This window comes from Lissotriton vulgaris, chromosome 2_1, assembly GCF_964263255.1.
Source record: "Lissotriton vulgaris chromosome 2_1, aLisVul1.2, whole genome shotgun sequence".
Taxonomy (NCBI): Eukaryota; Metazoa; Chordata; class Amphibia; order Caudata; family Salamandridae; genus Lissotriton; species Lissotriton vulgaris.
In genome coordinates, this window is record NC_141687.1 from 930,568,126 (window position 1) to 930,589,732 (window position 21,607).

Sequence of the window (21,607 nt, forward strand, 5' to 3'; positions counted from 1 at the left end):
AGTGTAGGGGTTAAAATTACTATTGGTACTCCAGGGTGGTGTAGTATTAGGGTAAGTCTTGGATAGTGTAGGGGTTAAAATTTCTATTCTTACTCCATGGGGGTGTAATAGTAGGGTAAGTGTTGGATAGTGCAGGGGTTAAAATTTCTATTCTAACTCCAGTGGAGTGTAATAGTTGGGTAAGTTTTGGATAGTGCAGGGGTTAAAATTACTATTCTAATTCCAGGGGGGTTTAATAGTAGGGTAAGTGTGGGTTAGTGTAGGGGTTAATAATACAATTCTTACTCCAGGGGGTGTAATAGTACGGTAAATCTTGGATAGTGTAGGGGTTAAAATTACTATTCGAACTCCAGGGGGTGTAATAGTAGGGTAAGTGTTAGTTAGTGTAGGGGTTAAAATTACTATTCTTACTCCAGGGGGATGTAATAGTAGGGTAAGTCTTGGATAGTGTGGGGGTTAAAATTACTATTCTTACTCCATGGGGGTATAATAGTAGGGTAAGTATTGGATAGTATAGGGATTAAAATTACTATTCATACCTTAGGGGGGTGTAACAGTAGGGTAAGTGTTGGATACTGTAGGGGTTGCAATTACTATTCTTACTCCAGGAGGTGGTATAGTAGGGTAAGTCTTGGATAGTGTAGGGGTTAAAATTACTATTCGTACTCCAGGGTGGTGTAGTATTAGGGTAAGTCTTGGATATTGTAGGTGTTCAAATTTCTATTCTTACTCCATGGAGGTGTAATAGTAGGGTAAGTGTTGGATAGTGCCCGGGTTAAAATTTCTATTCTAATTCCAGGGGCGTGTAATAGTAGGGTAAGTGTGGGTTAGTGTAGGGGTTAATAATACTATTCTTACTCCAGGGGGTGTAATAGTAGGGTACATCTTGGATAGTGTAGGGGTTAAAATTACTATTCTAACTCCAAGGGGTGTAATAGTAGGGTAAGTGTTCGTTAGTGTAGGGGTTAAAATTACTATTCTTACTCCAGGGGGATGTAATAGTAGGGTAAGTCTTGGATAGTGTAGGGGTTAAAATTACTATTCTTACTTCATGGGGGTGTAATAGTAGGGTAAGTATTGGATAGTATAGGGATTACAATTACTATTCATACTCCAGGGGGGTGTAACAGTAGGGTACGTCTTTTATAGTGTAGGGGTTAAAATTACTCTTCTTACTCCAGGGGGGGTGTAACAGTAGGGTAAGTGTTGGATACTGTAGGGGTTACAATTATTATTCTTACTCCAGGAGGTGGTATAGTAGGGTAAGTCTTGGATAGTGTAGGGGTTAAATTACTATTCGTACTCCAGGGTGGTGTAGTATTAGGGTAAGTCTTGGATAGTGTAGGTGTTCAAATTTCTATTCTTACTCCATGGGGGTGTAATAGTAGGGTAAGTGTTGGATAGTGCAGGGGTTAAAATTTCTATTCTAACTCCAGTGGAGTGTAATAGTTGGGTAAGTTTTGGATAGTGCAGGGGTTAAAATTACTATTCTAATTCCAGGGGGGTGTAATAGTAGGGTAAGTGTGGGTTAGTGTAGGGGTTAATATTACTATTCTTACTCCAGGGGGTGTAATAGTAGGGTAAATCTTGGATAGTGTAGGGGTTAAAATTACTATTCTAACTCCAGGGGGTGTAACAGTAGGGTAAGTGTTGGTTAGTGTAGGGGTTAATATTACTATTCTTACTCCAGGGGGATGTAATAGAAGGGTAAGTCTTGGATAGTGTAGGGGTTAAAATTACTATTCTTACTCTACGGGGTGTAATAGTAGGGTAAATCTTGGATAGTGTAGGGGTTAAAATTACTATTCTAACTCCAGGGGGTGTAATAGTAGGGTAAGTGTTGGTTAGTGTAGGGGTTAAAATTACTCTTCTTACTCCAGGGGGATGTAATAGAAGGGGTTAAAATTACTATTCTTACTCCATGGGGATGTAATAGTAGGGTAAGTATTGGATAGTATAGGGATTAAAATTACTATTCATACTCCAGGGGGGTGTAACAGTAGGGTAAGTCTTTTATAGTGTAGGGGTTAAAATTACTCTTCTTACTCCAGGGGGGTTGTAACAGTAGGGTAAGTGTTGGATACTGTAGGGGTTACAATTACTATTCTTACTCCAGGAGGTGGTATAGTAGGGTAAGTCTTGGATAGTGTAGGGGTTAAAATTACTATTCGTACTCCAAGGTAGTGTAGTATTAGGGTAAGTGTTGAATAGTGTAGGGGTTCAAATTTCTATTCTTACTCCATGGGGGTGTAATAGTAGGGTAAGTGTTGGATAGTGCAGGGGTTACAATTTCTATTCTAACTCCAGTGGAGTGTAATAGTTGGGTAAGTTTTGGCTAGTGCAGGGGTTAAAATTACTATTCTAATTCCAGGGGGGTGTAATAGTAGGGAAAGTGTGGGTTAGTGTAGGGGTTAATAATACTATTCTTACTCCAGGGGGTGTAATAGTAGGGTTAATCCTGGATAGTGTAGGGGTTAAAATTACTATTCTAACTCCAGGGGGTGTAATAGTAGTGTAAGTGTTGGTTAGTGTAGGGGTTAAAATTACTATTCTTACTCCAGGGGGATGTAATAGTAGGGTAAGTCTTGGATAGTTTAGGGGTTAAAATTACTATTCTTACTCCATGGGGGTGTAAAAGTAGGGTAAGTATTGGATAGTATAGGGATTACAATTACTATTCTTACTCCAGGAGGTGGTATAGTAGGGTAAGTCTTGGATAGTGTAGGGGTTAAAATTACTATTCGTACTCCAGGGTGGTGTAGTATTAGGGTAAGTCTTGGATAGTGTAGGGGTTCAAATTTCTATTCTTACTCCATGGGGGTGTAATAGTAGGGTAAGTGTTGGATAGTGCAGGGGTTAAAATTTCTATTCTAACTTCAGTGGAGTGTAATAGTTGGGTAAGTTTTGGATAGTGCAGGGGTTAAAATTACTATTCTAATTCCAGGGGGGTTTAATAGTAGGGTAAGTGTGGGTTAGTGTAGGGGTTAATAATACTATTTTTACTCCAGGGGGTGTAATAGTAGTGTAAATCTTGGATAGTGTAGGGGTTAAAATTACTATTCTAACTCCAGGGGGTGTAATAGTAGGGTGAGTGTTAGTTAGTGTAGGGGTTAAAATTACTATTCTTACTCCAGGGGGATGTAATAGTAGGGTAAGTCTTGGATAGTGTAGGGGTTAAAATTACTATTCTTACTCCATGGGGGTGTAATAGTAGGGTAAGTATTGGATAGTATAGGGATTAAAATTACTATTCATACTCCAGGGGGGTGTAACAGTAGGGTAAGTCTTTTTTAGTGTAGGGTTTAAAATTACTCTTCTTACTCCAGGGGGGTGTAACAGTAGGGTAAGTGTTGGATACTGTAGGGGTTGCAATTACTATTCTTACTCCAGGAAGTGGTATAGTAGGGTAAGTCTTGGATAGTGTATGGGTTAAAATTACTATTCGTACTTCAGGGTGGTGTAGTATTAGGGTAAGTCTTGGATAGTGTAGGTGTTCAAATTTCTATTCTTACTCCATGGGGGTGTAATTGTAGGGTAAGTGTTGGATAGTGCAGGGGTTAAAATTTCTATTCTAACTCCAGAGGAGTGTAATAGTTGGGTATGTTTTGGATAGTGCAGGGGTTAAAATTACTATTCTAAATCCAGGGGGTGTAATAGTAGGGTAAGTGTGGGTTAGTTTAAGGGTTAATAATACTATTCTTACTCCAGGGGGTGTAATAGTAGGGTACATCTTGGATAGTTTAGGTGTTAAAATTACTATTCTAACTCCAGGGGGTGTAATAGTAGGGTAAGTGTTCGTTAGTGTAGGCGTTAAAATTACTATTCTTACTCCAGGGGGATGTAATAGTAGGGTAAGTCTTGGATAGTGTAGGTGTTAAAATTACTATTCTTACTCCATGGGGGTGTAATAGTAGGGTAAGTATTGGATAGTATAGGGATTAAAATTACTATTCATACTCCAGGGGGTGGAACAGTAGGGTACGTCTTTTATAGTGTAGGGGTTAAAATTACTCTTCTTACTCCAGGGGGGGTGTAACAGTAGGGTAAGTGTTGGATACTGTAGGGATTACAATTACTATTCTTACTCCAGGAGGTGGTATAGTAGGGTAAGTCTTGGATAGTGTAGGGGTTAAAATTACTATTCGTACTCCAGGGTGGTGTAGTATTAGGGTAAGTGTTGAATAGTGTAATGGTTAAAATTACTATTCTAACTCCAGGGGCATGTAATAGTAGGGTAAGTGTTGGTTAGAGTAGGGGTTAAAATGTATATTCTAACTCCAGGGGGTGTAATAGTAGGGTAAGTATTGGATAGTGTAGGGGTTTAAATTACTATTCTTACTCCAGGGGGGTGTAATATTAGGGTAAGTGTTGGTTAGTGTAGGGGTTAAAATTACTATTCTTACTCTAGGGGATTGTAATAGTATGTTAAGTGTTGGATAGTATAGGGGTTAAAATGTGTATTCTAAATCCAGTGGCGTGCAATATTAGTGTAAGTGTTCTTTAGAGTAGGGGTTAACATTTCTATTCTAACTCCAGGAGGGTGTAATAGTAGGGTAAGTCTTGGATAGTGTAGGGGTTAAAATTTCTATTCTTACTCCATGGGGGTGTAATAGCAGGGTAAGTGTTGGATAGTGCAGGGGTTAACGTTTCTATTCTAACTCCAGTGGAGTGTAATAGTTGGGTAAGTTTTGGATAGTGCAGGGGTTAAAATTACTATTCTAATTCCAGGGGGGTGTAATAGTAGGGTAAGTGTGGGTTAGTGTAGGGGTTAATATTACTATTCTTACTCCAGGGGGTGTAATAGTAGGGTAAATCTTGGATAGTGTAGGGGTTAAAATTACTATTCTAACTCCAGGGGGTGTAACTGTAGGGTAAGTGTTGGTTAGTGTAGGGGTTAATATTACTATTCTTACTCCAGGGGGATGTAATAGTAGGGTAAGTCTTGGATAGTGTAGGGGTTAAAATTACTATTCTTACTCCATGGGGTGTAATAGTAGGGTACATCTTGGATAGTGTAGGGGTAAAATTACTATTCTAACTCCAGGGGGTGTAATAGTAGGGTAAGTGTTGGTTAGTGTAGGGGTTAAAATTACTATTCTTACTCCAGGGGGATGTAATAGTAGGGTAAGTCTTGGATAGTGTAGGGGTTAAAATTACTATTCTTACTCCATGGGGGTGTAATAGTAGGGTAAGTATTGGATAGTATAGGGATTAAAATTACTATTCATACTCCAGGGGGGTGTAACAGTAGGGTAAGTCTTTTATAGTGTAGGGGTTAAAATTACTCTTCTTACTCCAGGAGGGGTGTAACAGTAGGGTAAATGTTGGAAACTGTAGGGGTTACAATTACTATTCTTACTCCAGGAGGTGGTATAGCAGGGTAAGTCTTGGATAGTGTAGGGGTTAAAATTACTATTCGTACTCCAGGGTGGTGTAGTATTAGGGTAAGTGTTGAATAGTGTAATGGTTAAAATTACTATTCTAACTCCAGGGGCATGTAATAGTAGGGTAAGTGTTGGTTAGAGTAGGGGTTAAAATTTCTATTCTAACTCCAGGGGGGTGTAATAGTAGTGTAAGTATTGGATAGTGTAGGGGTTCAAATTACTATTCTAACTCCAGGGGGGTGTAATAATAGGGTAAGTGTTGGTTAGTGTAGGGGTTAAAATTACTATTCTTACTCCAGGGGAATGTAATAGTATGTTAAGTGTTGGATAGTGTAGGGGTTAAAATGTGTATTCTAAATCCAGTGGCGTGCAATAATAGTGTAAGTTTTGGTTAGAGTAGGGGTTAACATTTCTATTCTATCTCCAGGGGGGTGTAATAGTAGGGTAAGTCTTGGATAGTGTAGGGGTTCAAATTTCTATTCTTACTCCATGGGGGTGTAATAGTAGGGTAAGTGTTGGATAGTGCAGGGGTTAACATTTCTATTCTAACTCCAGTGGAGTGTAATAGTTGGGTAAAATGTGGATAGTGCAGGGGTTAAAATTACTATTCTAATACCAGGGGGGTGTAATAGTAGGGTAAGTGTGGGTTAGTGTAGGGGTTAATATTACTATTCTTACTCCAGGGGGTGTAATAGTAGGGTAAATCTTGGATAGTGTAGGGGTTAAAATTACTATTCTAACTCCAGAGTGTAGAACAGTAGGGTAAGTGTTGGTTAGTGTATGGGTTAATATTACTATTCTTACTCCAGGGGGATGTAATAGTAGGGTAAGTCTTGGATAGTGTAGGGGTTAAAATTACTATTCTTACTCCATGGGGGTGTAATAGTAGGGTAAATCTTGGATAGTGTACGGGTTAAAATTACTATTCTAACTCCAGGGGTGTAATAGTAGGGTAAGTCTTTTATAGTGTAGGGGTTAAAATTACTCTTCTTACTCCAGGGGGGGGTGTAACAGTAGGGTAAGTGTTGGATAGTGTAGGGGTTACAATTACTATTCTTACTCTGGGAGGTGGTATAGTAGGGTAAGTCTTGTATAGTGTAGGGGTTAAAATTACTACTCATACTCCAGGGTGGTGTACTATTAGGGTAAGTGTTGAATAGTGTAATGGTTAAAATTACTATCTAACTCCAGGGGCGTGTAATAGTAGGGTAAGTGTTGAATAGTGTAGTGGTTAAAATTACTATTCTAACTCCAGGGGCGTGTAATAGTTGGGTAAGTGTTGAATAGTGTAGCAGTTAAAATTGCTATTCTTACTCCAGGGGGGTGGAATAGTGGGGTAAGTGTTGAATAGTGTAAGGGTTAAAATTACTATTCTAACTCCAGGGGGGTGTAATAGTAGGGTAAGTGTTGGATAGTGTTGGAGTTAAAATACTATTCTCACTCCAGGGGGGTGTAATAGTAGGGTAAGTTTTGGGTAGTGTTGGGCTTAAAATTACAATAAAAATAAATTAAATAAAAAAATGTAATTAAAAAATACTTACCCATACTTACATTGTAAAGTCATGCGTTGTAATAGCATCTGCGTTGTAATGGCATGCTTTGTAATGGCGTTTTAATGCCTCTTGCGTTGTAAAAGTTGGGTTGTGACGGTATTGCATTGTGAAAGTTGCGTTGTAATGGTTGTTTCCCCCTATGCTGGTGCCATTTTGGCAGCCATGCTCCAACGAAGGTATCCTTTACCATAGTGCAAGGATGCGTGTTTCACAGGCAGGATTCTTTTTGTACAGGAAGGGGCACCGTCCTGCACAAAAACAATCCATAGAGGCATTTTCCTCTTTCTATGTGTGCTGCAGAATGCATAGAAAGATGAGAAAATTAAGAGAAATAATGATATTTCTCCTCATTGTGCCTCATTGGAGAGGCGTAAGGTTTTGATGCATTCCCAGGTTTACTAGTCCTTGTAAATCTGTGTAAAATGTGTCAAAATCCACAGGAGTTGCATCGGAACACACATCACAATGCCCATTGGAAGCCTTGCCTGGACAGAGTGCGGAAACACAGATATTTGCAATTTGTATTACTCAATATTAGTGAAGTATTTCAAAGCTATGCAAAGTGGCTCTACGTTGCTTCAGAAATACAACTGAGAGGCTTGCTTTGTACATGTGCCAAGTTGTGTGGTGCAAGCATGACGCAAAGCCCTTATAAATATTCCCCTAAATGTATTGTATGGAGAGATGTGGGGAGGTAGATAGTAAAGAAATATATTTTATTGCTGTATTAACTACTTTTATATCCCTTGTGTTCACATGTACACATCAAGAGAGTTGTTTTTTTCAACTTAGGTTTAAAAAAAGTTGGAAAACATTCATAGATACAACTTTTTTAAACCTATTTGAAATATTAACAATTTTTTTTTAAACTTGTGTCATGGTTTCCAATCATTTTGTGGCTTTAGAAGACAAACACAACAGCATTGAGGGAAAAACTCTGGATTTGTGAATGGATTGCTGCAGGATTTTTGTGGTGGAAATCATTTTGGGAACTGGGTGTTTCTTTTTAAAGTTTTTTGACAAACATAGTTTTGGGGGGAATTTCATTTCTATATTGGTTTTTGCTTTTCTGTGGATTACCGAAAAATGGGATGTAGGAGAAGTTTTTTTTTTCTCTAAAAGTGCTTGTAGACCTTTCTGGAGATTTGGAATTTACACTTTGGATTATTGGGTTGCTCTTGACACTTGACCCCGACTCTGGCCAGAAAGTGTCTTTCAGATGTTATTGAATGGCTGTCCGCAGCGCAGCTTAAATGCAATGAGGATAAGTCTGAAATTCTTCTCTATAGGGCCTTCTCCTCCCCCCTGTTTAGAGAACCTCTATGACCAGCAGACTCACCCTTGCCAGCCTCAATGGGGCAACCCAGTAAAAAGTCTTGGAGTCTAGTTTGAGGAGAATCTCACCTTTTCCACCCAGATAAAGAAGATAGAGGGGAATTGTTTTGGATTACTTAGAACCCTAAGGAATTTCCTTCCACTGCTCCCTAGAGCCGGTGATTCAGGCATTGATTCTCTCTTGGATCAACTATGCGAAAGCCTTGTATGGTGGCCTTTCAAGTTACCATCTCAACAAACTACAGGCTGTCCGGAATGCGGCTGCACGACTTGTTTTTAACATCCCGGTGGGAACTAGCATCAGACAGCATTGGCAGTCTCTCCACTAGCTACCTTTAGCACAACAAGTTAAGTTTAAAGGCCTCTCTGGTCTTCCTTCCAGCTCTTGGCCCACTTACCTCTCTTTAGGATTTCAAGATTGGGGGGTTGCTCTCTTACTTTCATTGATAAGCATGAGGTGATTAAAGTCGAGTGCCCTTCTAACAAAGTCTTGATTATTAAGCCACTGTCCACCCCCCTCCACTTTAGTCGTAATTTATCTGTCCATGGGGTTATGTCCCTCGCCCCTTGAGAAATAGCATACACGGGGCGGGGTGCTAGTCTTAGTACCTCTGTCAGCGGATTATGGTCCCCAAAATTTGTTACGGGAACCGCTGTGGCCAGAAGGCTATCTGCAAGGCAGGGAGAAACGAAAATAAAGTCAATAGTTGAAGCGCTATGGATACGCTATAATATGTATTAACATTTATTAGCATATTATAAAAATATATTTATTATAATTTGCCAAAAGTATAAATATTGCACAGTAAAGGTTTGCATGGTAATAGTATGTGTGCCAATAGTATTCATGGTAATAGTAATTGCAATGTAGGCCTATGTAGGTTTGTGGTAAAGACATGCATGTTAAAGATGTGCATGGCTAATGGTATGTGTGGTAAAGAATGCATGGTAAAGGCATGCGTGGTAAAGGCATGCGTTGTTCCGTCATACATCCACACAGAAGGGTTAGACCTACTGATGTGCTCCATGTGCTGCAGCATATTCAAAGAATCTAAATTACAAAGGGCCTCTGCACTCACAGCGGATGCTCCGCAGTCATGGGGGAGTTTCGGGCCCACGGGCGGAATATCCGCAATCAGAATTCTCTTTGTGGAGATTCCACCCTGAGTTCGAAGGCTCCCCCATGATTGAAGATCCTCTGCCATGAGTGCAGAGGCCCTTTGTGAATCAGGCCCAATGTGTTTCTTTCTGAGAGAAATCAATGCATTAGATAGGGAAATGTCTGGACCACTGAGGCTGATAGCCATGTTTAGCTGACTCTGAAACATATGCAAATCGTGAGTACATCCTGAAAAATGGCATCAGCGCACTGTTCTGCCTACAAACCTGATGAACTACTCATACGGCTGTAACTGTCTAGGTTTTCCGAATTCTGCAATTTACTTATGTATTTTTGTTTATTCTATTAGCATTGAAATGTGTTTTGAAGTAGTCCCAATGTAATAGATAACCATGATAGGAAACAACTAAATAAAAAACTAAAACGAAAGCGAAATTGCACACATGGTTAGTAAGCTATGAAACTATTTGCGGAGCGGAACTTCATGTAAAAAAGAAAATGGAATGTTTACACACATAACACATATTGAATTTAAATATCAACCTGCTTGCCAATAACACCGGTTAATGTGTAGGCACAGATGTACAGCATCATTTTTTCTACAAAAGCGCAACAACAATATTTCTATTAGCAATGCAATTGTGCAACACCTATGCAAATGTATCCTCTCTAATACATCTCTGGGGTGTTTAGTGAAGGTTTTCACTTATCGCTGCATAATGATTGATGAAAAGAAGCCTTTGATTTTTCCTTGGTGAATTTGTGCTTGTTAAACTTTTATACTGAATTAAAGTAGTTTGGTATTTACTCTGCAGGGAAATAGCCTTTGGAGTAATAAACATGTATTTACAAATATTCAATGATTTCAAAGATGTGCAAGTCAGGCTTCTAACTCTAGATAGTTTATTGTTCAGTCCATAACCAATGACGTATGAGTAACATATACTTTCTTGGGTAAATCTTTTGGATACTTTCCTGAATTTCGGGAAGATTTGCTACTTGTGTTGCAAGCCAATAGTCCACAGAATGTGGAGTGTCGCAGAGGCCGCCCCCAACGGGGGCTAGAAGGCCGGTGCCATAACCGACGCCAAGCCCCGGAAATATCTGGTTTTGGCGCGATGAGGCGCCCAGAAGAGGGAGAAGCACCTGCACCCCGCCCCCTTGACAGCCACCAGGAAGGTGCCTACCCCCCCTGGCCAATGGGGGAGACAAGCGGGGTACAAACCCTTCAATGGGGGAGCCTGCCTGTGAGGCGGGAAAGACACAGGGGGATATAAGCATCCTCTCCCCCTGGCAGCCCCTATCTTCATGGAGCGGGGGAGCAGCAGCGGCACAACAAGAAGTTTGTCCCACCCACCCACCCCCTAAGGAACAGCAATGTCGCAGTGCTGGGAAACAGGCAAAGCAATGGCGGAGAGCTATGGGGATAATGGTTGGCAAGGAGGCACACCAAAGGGCGGTGTGCCGGAATAGGACCACTCACCTTCGGATGCCTCACAGCTGGGTGAGTTGGCCTAAGGGCAGTGTGTAGGACCACTCACTTTGGGATGCCTCACAGCTGGGCGATTTGGCCTACAAAAAGAGGGTAGCAAACAGACGGCGCTCGCAGCCCAGCCCCCGCCGGATGGCAGGGCACAAAAGAGTCCAACAAGGTAGCGAGAAGCGTCCTAACTCCGGGGACAGAAGCTACCCCCCACGCAAAGAGAGTGCAAACCCAACCGCGCAACGGGATGACCCCGAAGGGACAAGAAACAAGACAAGCTTCCAAATGAGCTAATCAATGAACTGTCAGTCCAATGTGCTAATTAGTGATGTACATATGATTTATGCCCGAGATTACGTATGACAAAGGCGCATGATTTATGATGCAAAGATGACAGTTCTACGTTGATGATTTATGTCCAGGGCATACAAATAATGCCAAAGTATATCCATGTATTCCTAATAAAACTGCGGCCAACAAATGACCACTACAAACACAATTGCATGTTGGCTTGTTTATTCTAAGGAATGCAGTGTGGAAAGGTAGCATGTACTCTGGAGTGGTCACAGTGCGGGGGTTATGTGGATGCAGCCTTTTATCTTCTTCCAGAAAATACAAATTCTGTCACTTTTCCTCCATTACGGAAAATATTTAATTCTTCATTGTTCCTGCTTCTTGAAATCAACTTTGTTTTCTCTGCATTGAAAATAGGCAGAGAAAAAAGAGTAGAAGTGAAGGAGTAGCGTTTTAAGTTTGTATTGCCCATCCCTTCCTGCCAGTAGCGGCCCGTGGTGGGAGTGCTGCCGGGCGCTGGCATGGGGCAGGGGAGGGGAATGGTGGAGGGGGGAGGGGTGCAGGGGTAGTAACCTATGGATTATGGCCGATTAGAGATAATTAAACATATAAATGAATAAAATAAATGTTGGGCGCGCTGCATCGCCAAATATGTTCACTTACCTCTAATCAGCTGTAATCTGTAGTTTACTACCCCACACCCTGCCCCACCCCCACCCCACGTCAGCACCCGGCAGCACTCCCACCACAAGCCGCTACTGCCTTCCTCCTGTACCACTATAAATGTGGATTCAGTGTATGCCCTTTCCTTCTTCACTCAACCGTGCTGATACAGGACAATGCAGTAGTGAGTAAGAGTTGGAAAGTGTTGCTGATCACAATCATAAGCACCTTTATTGCTGAAGCTAGCTTGAGCCACAGCATCTCAGCCAGCCATCGGGCAAAGGGGTGGAGTCTAGCCATTTGATGAGGTGGGAGTGAAACAAAGCTACAGCTTGCCGGAACAAATTCCTGGGCAGGGAGCAGGTAAATCCTCTGAAGACATTAAGGGTCTCCAGAGAATAGGGAGCAAAGGGGGGGGTTTATTTACAAATATGTTACACCCCTTAACACTGACACATATTAAACTTGGTAAGTGGGTACTCTGTCTTAGAGATGGTAGTGGGGGTTGAAAGGTGGAATCTGTAAATTGATTTGAAACCAGTGCTCGAGGTACACAGTCAAACACAGTGATGAGTGCATACTGCCACATCAATTGGATTGTGAACTCAGTCTCCTTGTTGCCACCTATTTAATACCTATATATATGAAATGCTGGTTGAAATGTCACAGGTTTCACAATTCCCAGCGGAATTTGTTTGAATGGGCATGCCCTAAAAATGAAAAAAACGTATCAACAGGTACACACACGTATAGAATTATTACACTGCAGAGGTCCTAAAATTATGCTGTAAGTAAAAAGACTATGTGCAACAATTATTATTTTCATCCTGAAGAACATCATATTTTGAATGAAAGTTTATAGATTTCAAAACTTATCTAGAGAGCAAACGAGTGACATAATAGTGAAAGATGGTATTACAAAGGTGAGTGTAGGAATAGTCAACAATTGTGGTCAGAGCAAAGAAGGGGAGAGGTCTTGGGGTTGTAGTAGAAATATGGCAGAGGCTGAAATGACTATGGTGTCTGTACATATGCAGTGGTGTTAGAATAGTGCAAACCTTGGTAGCATTTGATGGGTGAGCTATGCTTTGCATGGCTGACGTGTGATCTATGGAATATGGCCCTAACCATAACTCATGAATTTCAGTGTTTCTTCAGTTTTAATTCATGTCAATAACTGAACTTTAACAGATTTTCTTTAGTGAATATATAGTATGTAATGGGTGAGGTCATAAGTAGTGCATGTCGGGATGCAAGTAAAAGCTACCTCTACTAAATATAACTGGTGAATTTCTGTGTTTGTTTTGTGTTCAGAACGTTAATGTTGTCAATGATATATACACCAAACAATAACGCTACTCTAACATTTTATTTTTTAAGTGATATATATGTACATCTCAAATTATGTGATTTGCCTGAACACATTTCATTGAACAGTTGAAAGTGTAATTGATGTAGTTATGCCAGTGAGTTGAGAAGACTGTGTATGAAGGTGCCTGAGTTATCTGAACGTTAAGGTGATGCATAAGTATAAATGTGAATTATAAGTCTGAGTTATAAAAGTTTGTAAGTGGTGGGTAAATGAGAAATTAAAGATATAATTATAACACTGGAATGTCTAATGTTTGAGTAGTTCAAGTTGGATTTGTATACCAAATATAATTTGTTTACTAACTATATCATCTTTAACTTTTTTTCCGTTAATTTTATTTGCTTTTCTGATGTTAACAATAAATGTGTTATATTGGTAGAGTTTATTTATGTGTAGTGGAGTATTATTAATTTGAGTGTGCTAGAATATAGTGGAGGATCTGTTGTAAAGTGTATTGTGGTACAGTATATTGTGGTATGCTGAAGTAGAGTAAAGTGGAATTTGGTATACTGGAGTGGCGTGTACTGGAATGGCTGAAAGTGGAGTAGCTTAAAGTCGAGTTCCATATAATGGAGTGGTGTACACTGAAGTTGGATACAGTAGAGTGGTGCATATTGCAATGGCATAGAGTGTAGTGCCATAGAGTGCAGTGGTATACAGTAGGATAGCACACAGTGGAGTGTCATAAAGTGGAGTTATGTCCTGTAAATATTGTAGCGCCTATTCACATAGACTGTAATGTACAGTGGAGGGCCATAGAGTGGAGTGTGGTATAGTGTAAAGACATATTGGAACATTGTATAATAAAATAGCCTGCAGTCGAGTGGCGTACAGTGGAGTGTTTAAAGTGGCATAGCATGCACTGGACAGGGGTACAGTTGAGTGCCATACAGTGCAGTGGAGTACAGTTGAGTTGTGTACATAAAGTTGAGTGTCGTACAGTGTAGTGTTGCAAAGCACAATTCAGTAAAGTGGAGTGGCATATATTGGAGTATATTGGTGCATATTAGAGTGCCTTACAGTGCAGTTGTGCAGAGCAGAAAAGTGTACAGCGGAATGGTGTACAATGTAATAGGGTGCTGTGCAATGGCGAGTACTGTAATAAAGCAGATTTTACTGGTGTTAAATGTTGAAATGTACATTGGAGTGCATCTAATGGAGTAGCGTAGAGTGTCATACAATTCTATAGAGTTAATTATAGAAGCCTGGTGACATACAGTGGAGTATTGTTTAGTGGAGTGGCATAGAATGTAGTTTTGTAAAGTGAAATAGCATAAGGTACATTGTGGTACACCGCAGTGGCGTATACTACAGGGTAATAGAATTGAGTGCCATATAGTGGAGTGGCCTACACAGGAAAACTCCATTATTAAACTATGAAGTGGGGCACAGTGAAATAGCATATAGTGGAACAGGTAAAGTGGAGTTGCATACAGTGGAATAGTGTGCAGTTGTGAGCAGTACAGTGTAGGGTCGACCCGTAAACTGGCATACATGAAAGTGTAATAGAATACAGTGATAAACAGTATAATAGCATAGAGTATAGTGGTGTAGACTGGAGTAGTGTACAGTTTAGTTGGGTGGAGTAGATTGGAGTAATGTAGAGTGGATTAACATAGAATGTGATTGTGTATATTGGGGTGGCATAAAGGGGAGTGGCATACTGTCAATAGCAGCTCTTATACATTAGAGTGACATAGAGTGTGTAATTTAAATGAAAGGTTCCACAAAATTATTTGGAAATGTGAACTTTATATCTGAAAAATACGAATTTTAATATCTAAATGTTAATTTCCTGGCTGTATATATAATTAGTTCAAGCAACTGTAAACTTTGTATGAACCATAGTTATTTAATGTGTGATGGTATTAGGGGTGGGCTGTGATACACTAGTCGGAACTCCGCTGAGGTGCAATAAACTCCGTGGACTTCCGCAGAGTTCTGCTCAGCTGTAGGGCTCACAGAGGCCCTGCTACAATGAATTAAAGAAGGTTTTCATGTCTCTGTTTTCTGCTCCAAGTGTGTGAGCTGCTGCTCCCGCTGTGACAGCCCCTGATCCGGCCCTTGCTGTTCTTTACCTACCACAGCCTGTCCCTTGGAGGTCACCTGCACCTCACAGTGCAGCCATGAGTGATGAAAGAACTGGCCTGGCACAGGCATGTGTGAGGGACTGGCTTGGTGCAGCCAGGAGTGAGGGACTGGCCTTGTGTGGCATGAGATCGGTATGAACTTGTGCAGCGGGCCCTGTGGCCACCAGCTTCATCTAGTCTCCCTGCAGCAACACTAGCCCTCGCGATACCTCCCTCGGTGGGTCTGGGTGAAACAAGCTCAATGTCCCATTTAAACAAACACATATGACAAGCACAATCTGAAAAAAAGACCAAAACAAGCCCAGCCCTCCACAAAATGATCACAGATACAACATATGTAAATGACTCACTGACAAACAGCATTAGTAACTGTTACCAAATTGAATCCCTGGGAAACGGCCATAGTGTGATGCCCAGGGCCCATCTCCAGATGGCGAGATGAGATTACACGCAACTATTTCTAGGTAAGAAAATATAACACACTTCTAGATATCATTTGTCAGACTGTGTTTTATTCCTTAACATCAGGAATATTAACGTCATACAGCCTGAGTGTCACACATTGTCCATCCAAATGTCCAGCACATGTTCCTGCACAGTGCAAGTCTCTCATCAGGAGCAAGTGTCCATGTGAAGGGGGTAGCTGCACCAATCCTGTGGTCCCATTTACTACACCTCAAAAGCGGCACTGTCGGGAGGAAGCCGCTGTTAGGGGTTGCGCAGTATCCTCCTCATTTGGGCAACTAGGCCAACTGGTACGGCCACTACGGCGCTACCCCCTTTTGTAGCGCTTTTGGCCATCATAGGTGTGGCAGGGTATGCTCAGACGTGAGTCCCTTGCTCACTTTGCCACTGGATTCAAGCAAGCCGGGCTGAAGACGGCTGTAATGCCAGAAACAGGTCCTCGGAAGCTTGTTTCCGGAAATTGATTTCGAGCGCATGGCATGGGAGGGATCTACAATTCAGCAGAGCCATCGACAGGGCGTTCTTTCCCTTGTCCGGTTGGATGAGCTGACATGTCCTACAGGCTGAGAAAGATTTAGATCCTTTGTAGATGTACTTACACAGCACCTTTTTAGGAGCGCGCAGCGACATAATGTCCTCACAAGAGTATGTTCTCCGCATTTCTGGAGTTTGGACCAAGGGTTCTGGCCCTAGGCCCGTCTGGGCCCGGTCGGGCACAGACGGGTTGGACTCTGGCGTGACTCCGGCGTGCTCACGCTGCGCGCAGGCATGGCCGTTTTAAATACCTTAGTGTGTTCTCGCCGCCTAGCATGCTGCCCTGAATGGCGCTGCCGTGCTAAATTATACCCAAGATGGCGCTACCTAAATTACAACAAGGGAAGAAGTACCCTCATGGTAAACGGAAGGGCGTGGTTAGTAGGGCGTACGGGGGTAACCATGGAGGAAGTACCCTCACATTAAACGGGCCCTTTGCACATGCGCACTCCGACAGGAGGGCGTGGTTTAAGTGATAAGGATCTGACACCAGTTAGTGACCTTGCCGTAGGCCCAAATAGGATACGCAGAAAAGAAATATTGTATAATGTGATTCATATGTTAGATTCGGATAGGAAATACCTTGTACTAGAATTATGTTAAGGTTAGCCATCTGATATCTGTATATATCAATTGTAATCAAATGTTTTGTAATGTTTTCTGTGTATTTGTGTAAATATTGTTTATTTCAATTTTGGATTTATTTTTATGTTTTAATAAATACGGTTGGGGGTTGTACGACCCCCACCGCCAAAGAAAATAAATCCCTCTAATGTCCTTTTAATAATGTTTGTTAACGGAATGGGGGGGGTCCTACGGTAGCCCCTGGTCATAAAGAAAGGTGGTGCCGACATCGGCACCTCTCAGGTATGGCGGGGCGCACCGGCCACCACCCGCTATCCACTCACAATGTTGGGGCACACCCCCATCACGCCACCATGACGCGGCGGGCGCGCCTCAACATGGATTGGACCCCAGGTTCCCTAGTGACCCGGAAGTGATCGAAACACTTCCGGTTCACTGTGGAACAAAGGCCAGGCTGGTTAGATCCATCCTGGCGGATAAGGGGTTAAAAGGCCGGGGAGAGCGGGAGTTTGCTTCTTTGACTTCACGCTCCACGGCCTGCCCCTCCAGCCTCTAGGAGGCTGTAATTCTTTTTCCCTACCCTCCATCCCCTTAAGCAGATGATTGGTATTATTTGTTATGAAGGTTTTCACAGGTTTGTTGCAAATGTTTATAGATGACAGGAGTGTCGGACTAATACGTTTTGTTCCTTAGAACTTTAGCCCGTTTACAGGTCATAAATCGTCGTATTTATTGCTATTCCTTGGTCAGGCAGTAAGGTCATGATTGGTGAACAGTAAATTTTAAGGTCCTTAGGTGGCGGCGCCGTTCTTGAATGGGGTCGCCCAAAGGGAGGGGCAAGTGGTCTCTCCTAAAACTCCATGGGCAGTTACTGCCTGTTGGCTACATAGGTGCGGGGGAGGGGGGAGTCACGCTTTCTCTAGGCTTGTTGACCACCCTGCACATGCACAAGACGGCGCAGAAATTCAAGGGCCCCCTTTAATGGAGGTAATAGAGCAGGGGTAACCAGGGGGGAAGTACCCTCACGGTAAACGGGCACTCTGCGCATGCGTACTCTGACAGGAGGGCGTGGTTTAAGTGATAAGAATGGGACACCAGTTAGTGACCTTGCCGTAGGCCCAAATAGGATACGCAGAAAAGAAATATTGTATAATGTGATTGATACGTTAGATTTGGATAGGAAATACCTTGCACTAGAATTATGTTAAGGTTAGCCATCTTATATCTGTATATATCATTTGTAACCAAATGTTGTGTAACGTTTTCTGGTAATTGTGTAAATATTGTTTATTTTAATTTTTTATTTATTTTTTATGTGTTAATAAATACGGCCAAGGGTTGTACGACCCCCGCCTCCAAAGAAAAGAAATCCCTCTCATGCCCTTTTAATAATTTTTGTTAACGGAACTGGGGGGTCCTCCGGCATTCCCTCGCCGTATCAGAAGGAGCCGCCAGCACCGCCACGCCAACAGCACCGGCAGCAAGAGGACCCCAGCCCCCATAATGCACAGCACCCGAAGGCGCCAACATAGCAGCCATGCGCCGAGAGGCGCATACAGTTTGCCGTAGGCCCCCCAGGGAACCTGCTCTGAATCAGAGAGAGCCTCCATAGCTGCCAAGGTTTCAGATTGCTATGTGTGACATTTTCATAATTTCAATGCAATTAATAAGTGACATTTCAATGACTATGAGTAACACTTTCTTGTGATCAAAATCCAGCAATTTAGACAAGGGAAACATAAATATCAGGAATTATACCCACTGGAGCAACGAGAAACTCCAAGAAGATTTCTAAACTGCAGCAAAGCATCAGGAATGGAAGAGCACTTAGATGGGAATATGCAAGGCAGTCTGCTTCTAAGGATGTCATAATCACTGACCACTGCCATCTCCAGCCCTTCCTGTGTTCTGAGGCGCTCCCCCTGTCCTATTATTCCTCCCACCCAACTAACAGGACACCCAGGCTGCAGACTAACATATAGAACTCAAGAAGGGTCGTCCTACATGTGTGTGGAACTCTGTTTCTTAAACATACCACTACCAACCAGGACCTCTAGCCCTCCTTTGATTCTATGGTGCTCTGCCCTACTGTGCCTCTCACATTCCTAAGGGGACACCCAGGCTGCAGGCACAAAAAGCATGTGAGAGATCAGCTGCCTACACTTAAAATTAAGTGTCAGTCATCACATCTGAATCGTGGACACCACCACACACAGGCACAGGCATTGATTGGGAAAAAAGTAGCCTAGGCACATAGGCCACTGACAGCCGGCAGCAGTATTTCAATAATTTCCCTCCACTCACTGACACCAAAAATAACTATATCGCCAGTGCAGCCCAATTAAAACAAGTTAGTAAATGCTGTGCGACTTAACTTATGTCAAGAGGATGCGTGCTCGCTCCACTCCGGGACAAAGGTTACGATGTGAATATAGAAAGCGAGGGTCACCTGTTGTGACTGGTTTAAATGCTGAGCTGAATTAAGCTCATTTCTGTTCTCCTTAGTGATGGGGTGAGCGTGGGGTCACGTGAGGACGGCTCAGTGCTAAGGATAGAGATCTCTAAGGATCTCCGCGCGTGGTAAGAGTAGAGGCTGAGTGGGGGCCTTACTGAGTCGCCTGATGAATCAGCACATTCTGTGCTCACCGTAAATCATGGCTGCTGGTGTTCACAGGGCGTGACCGGAGAGGAGTGAGCCCTCACACTCTGAGGCCTTGCGTCTTCTCAAGACAAGAGGTGGCTGGCACGGGCACGCAGTGAGTATGTGAGAGAATGTATGGGCAGAGAGGCAGCGTGACTGGCGTCCGGGACTCTCTGCAGCAGGGTGCCAGGCAAGCTCTGCCTGCGGTCCACCCCCGCTGCAATCATCGTAAACTTTATCACCTCTAGGCACTTGGTAATGCTCAAAACTCAAGGGCAAGGCAGCTGTCAGCTGAGTGGGCCCACACTGCGTAGAGGTAGTCCAAATATGCGGCAAGGTTTTTATGCCAAAAATGAAGATTCCTTGTTTCCATATAGATTTAGCAGACCACATTGCTCCACATTTCTAATGTACACTATATCAGCCTAAATTACCAGGCAAAAACAAGATAAAGAGAATAAACAGAAAAGGATTGGTTATTTTTTTCTTTTTGAATGACGTTCAGCTTCTTCCAAGCAGCTGATTGTCCCTGCTGTGAGTTCTGTCTTCCTGGTGGACGGCCGCTGAACCTTACAGTGAGTGTGAAGGACGACTCCCACGAGGTCCACTGGACAGCACTCTCCCTCGGCCTGGCTCCGCAATATTGAATTCACAGTGGGCGGCAGCCATTATATGCCCACAGTGCGGGCGCACGGCATGCCTTAGGAGAACTCAGCAACAGAGACAGCAGCACTGAAACAAGCCCGCACCCCCATACCAGTGAGGCCCTATGGCGCTGTCCTTCCCCTCAGGCTTCCTGCCTCGCTCTAGTAGGACATGACGTCCCCTGTGTTGCACCGGCCAATCTATCAAACAACTTGACTGGGCCCAGCCCTAAGTCAGGTTGTCTGAATCAGAGCCATGTGGTGCCGGAGAATAATCTCCTTAAGATACATTGCAGCACAGTGAGACTGCCCTCAAGCCTGCGGGAGCATTGCTCACAGGGCACAAGGCAGGGTGTAGCTAGCCACCTACCACACACACTGCCTTCCATAGCACTTCACAGTGACAGCTGTCATATCTTCAGAGATTCGTGACAATGCATTTCAGTGCAGTGCTGCGGAGCACCACACTGAAATGCGTTAACAGCACGCCTGATGCGTGATACTTGGCAGGACTGAGCCTCCAGCACCAGCATCAGCTGCAAGGGGACTCTAGCCCCCATAATGGACAGCGCCCAGAGGTGCCAATGTAGCAGCTACACGCTTGGAAACGCATAAAGTTTGCAGCGGGGCCCTGCAGCGCGGGACGCATGCGGGCGTGCCCGGAAAGGCTATCCGTGCCCGTCAGAGCCCGGAGAAGGTTCGGCTGGGGCACCCCCCTTGGATGAACCTCTGGAAAATTACCATCAGTTGCTTCTCCCCCGTTTTCCTTTTTTCGTGGGCATCCCGTGCTGTGTGCAGCTCTTGTGCTGCCTTGGATATGTTTTTTGTTTTTAAATTAAGGTTATCGAAAGGCAGATCATGTTTTTGTCAACTAACCATAATGGGGAAATATACATGCATAGGGAAAAAACAATCATTAATCACCATCAACCCACCAGCTCAGCCTCGCTCTAGTAGGACATGACGTCCCCTGCACCGGCCAATCTATCAAACAACTAGACTGGGCCCAGCCCTAAGTCAGGTTGTCTGAATCAGAGCCGTGTGGTGCCGGAGAATAATCTCCTTAAGATACATTGTAGCACAGTGAGACTGCCCCCAAGCCTGCGGGAGCATTGCTCACAGGGCACAAGGCAGGGTGTAGCTAGCCACCTACCACACACACTGCCTTCCATAGCGCTTCAGAGTGACAGCTATCATATCTTCAGAGATGCGTGACAATGCATTTCAGTGCAGTGCTGCGGAGCACCACACTGAAATGCGTTAGCAGCACGCCTGATGCGTGATACTTGGCAGGACTGAGCCTCCAGCACCAGCATCAGCTGCAAGGGGACTCTAGCCCCCATAATGGACAGCGCCCGGAGGTGCCAATGTAGCAGCTACACGCTGGGAAACGCATAAAGTTTGCAGCGGGCCCCTGCAGCGCGGGACACGTGCGGGCGTGCCC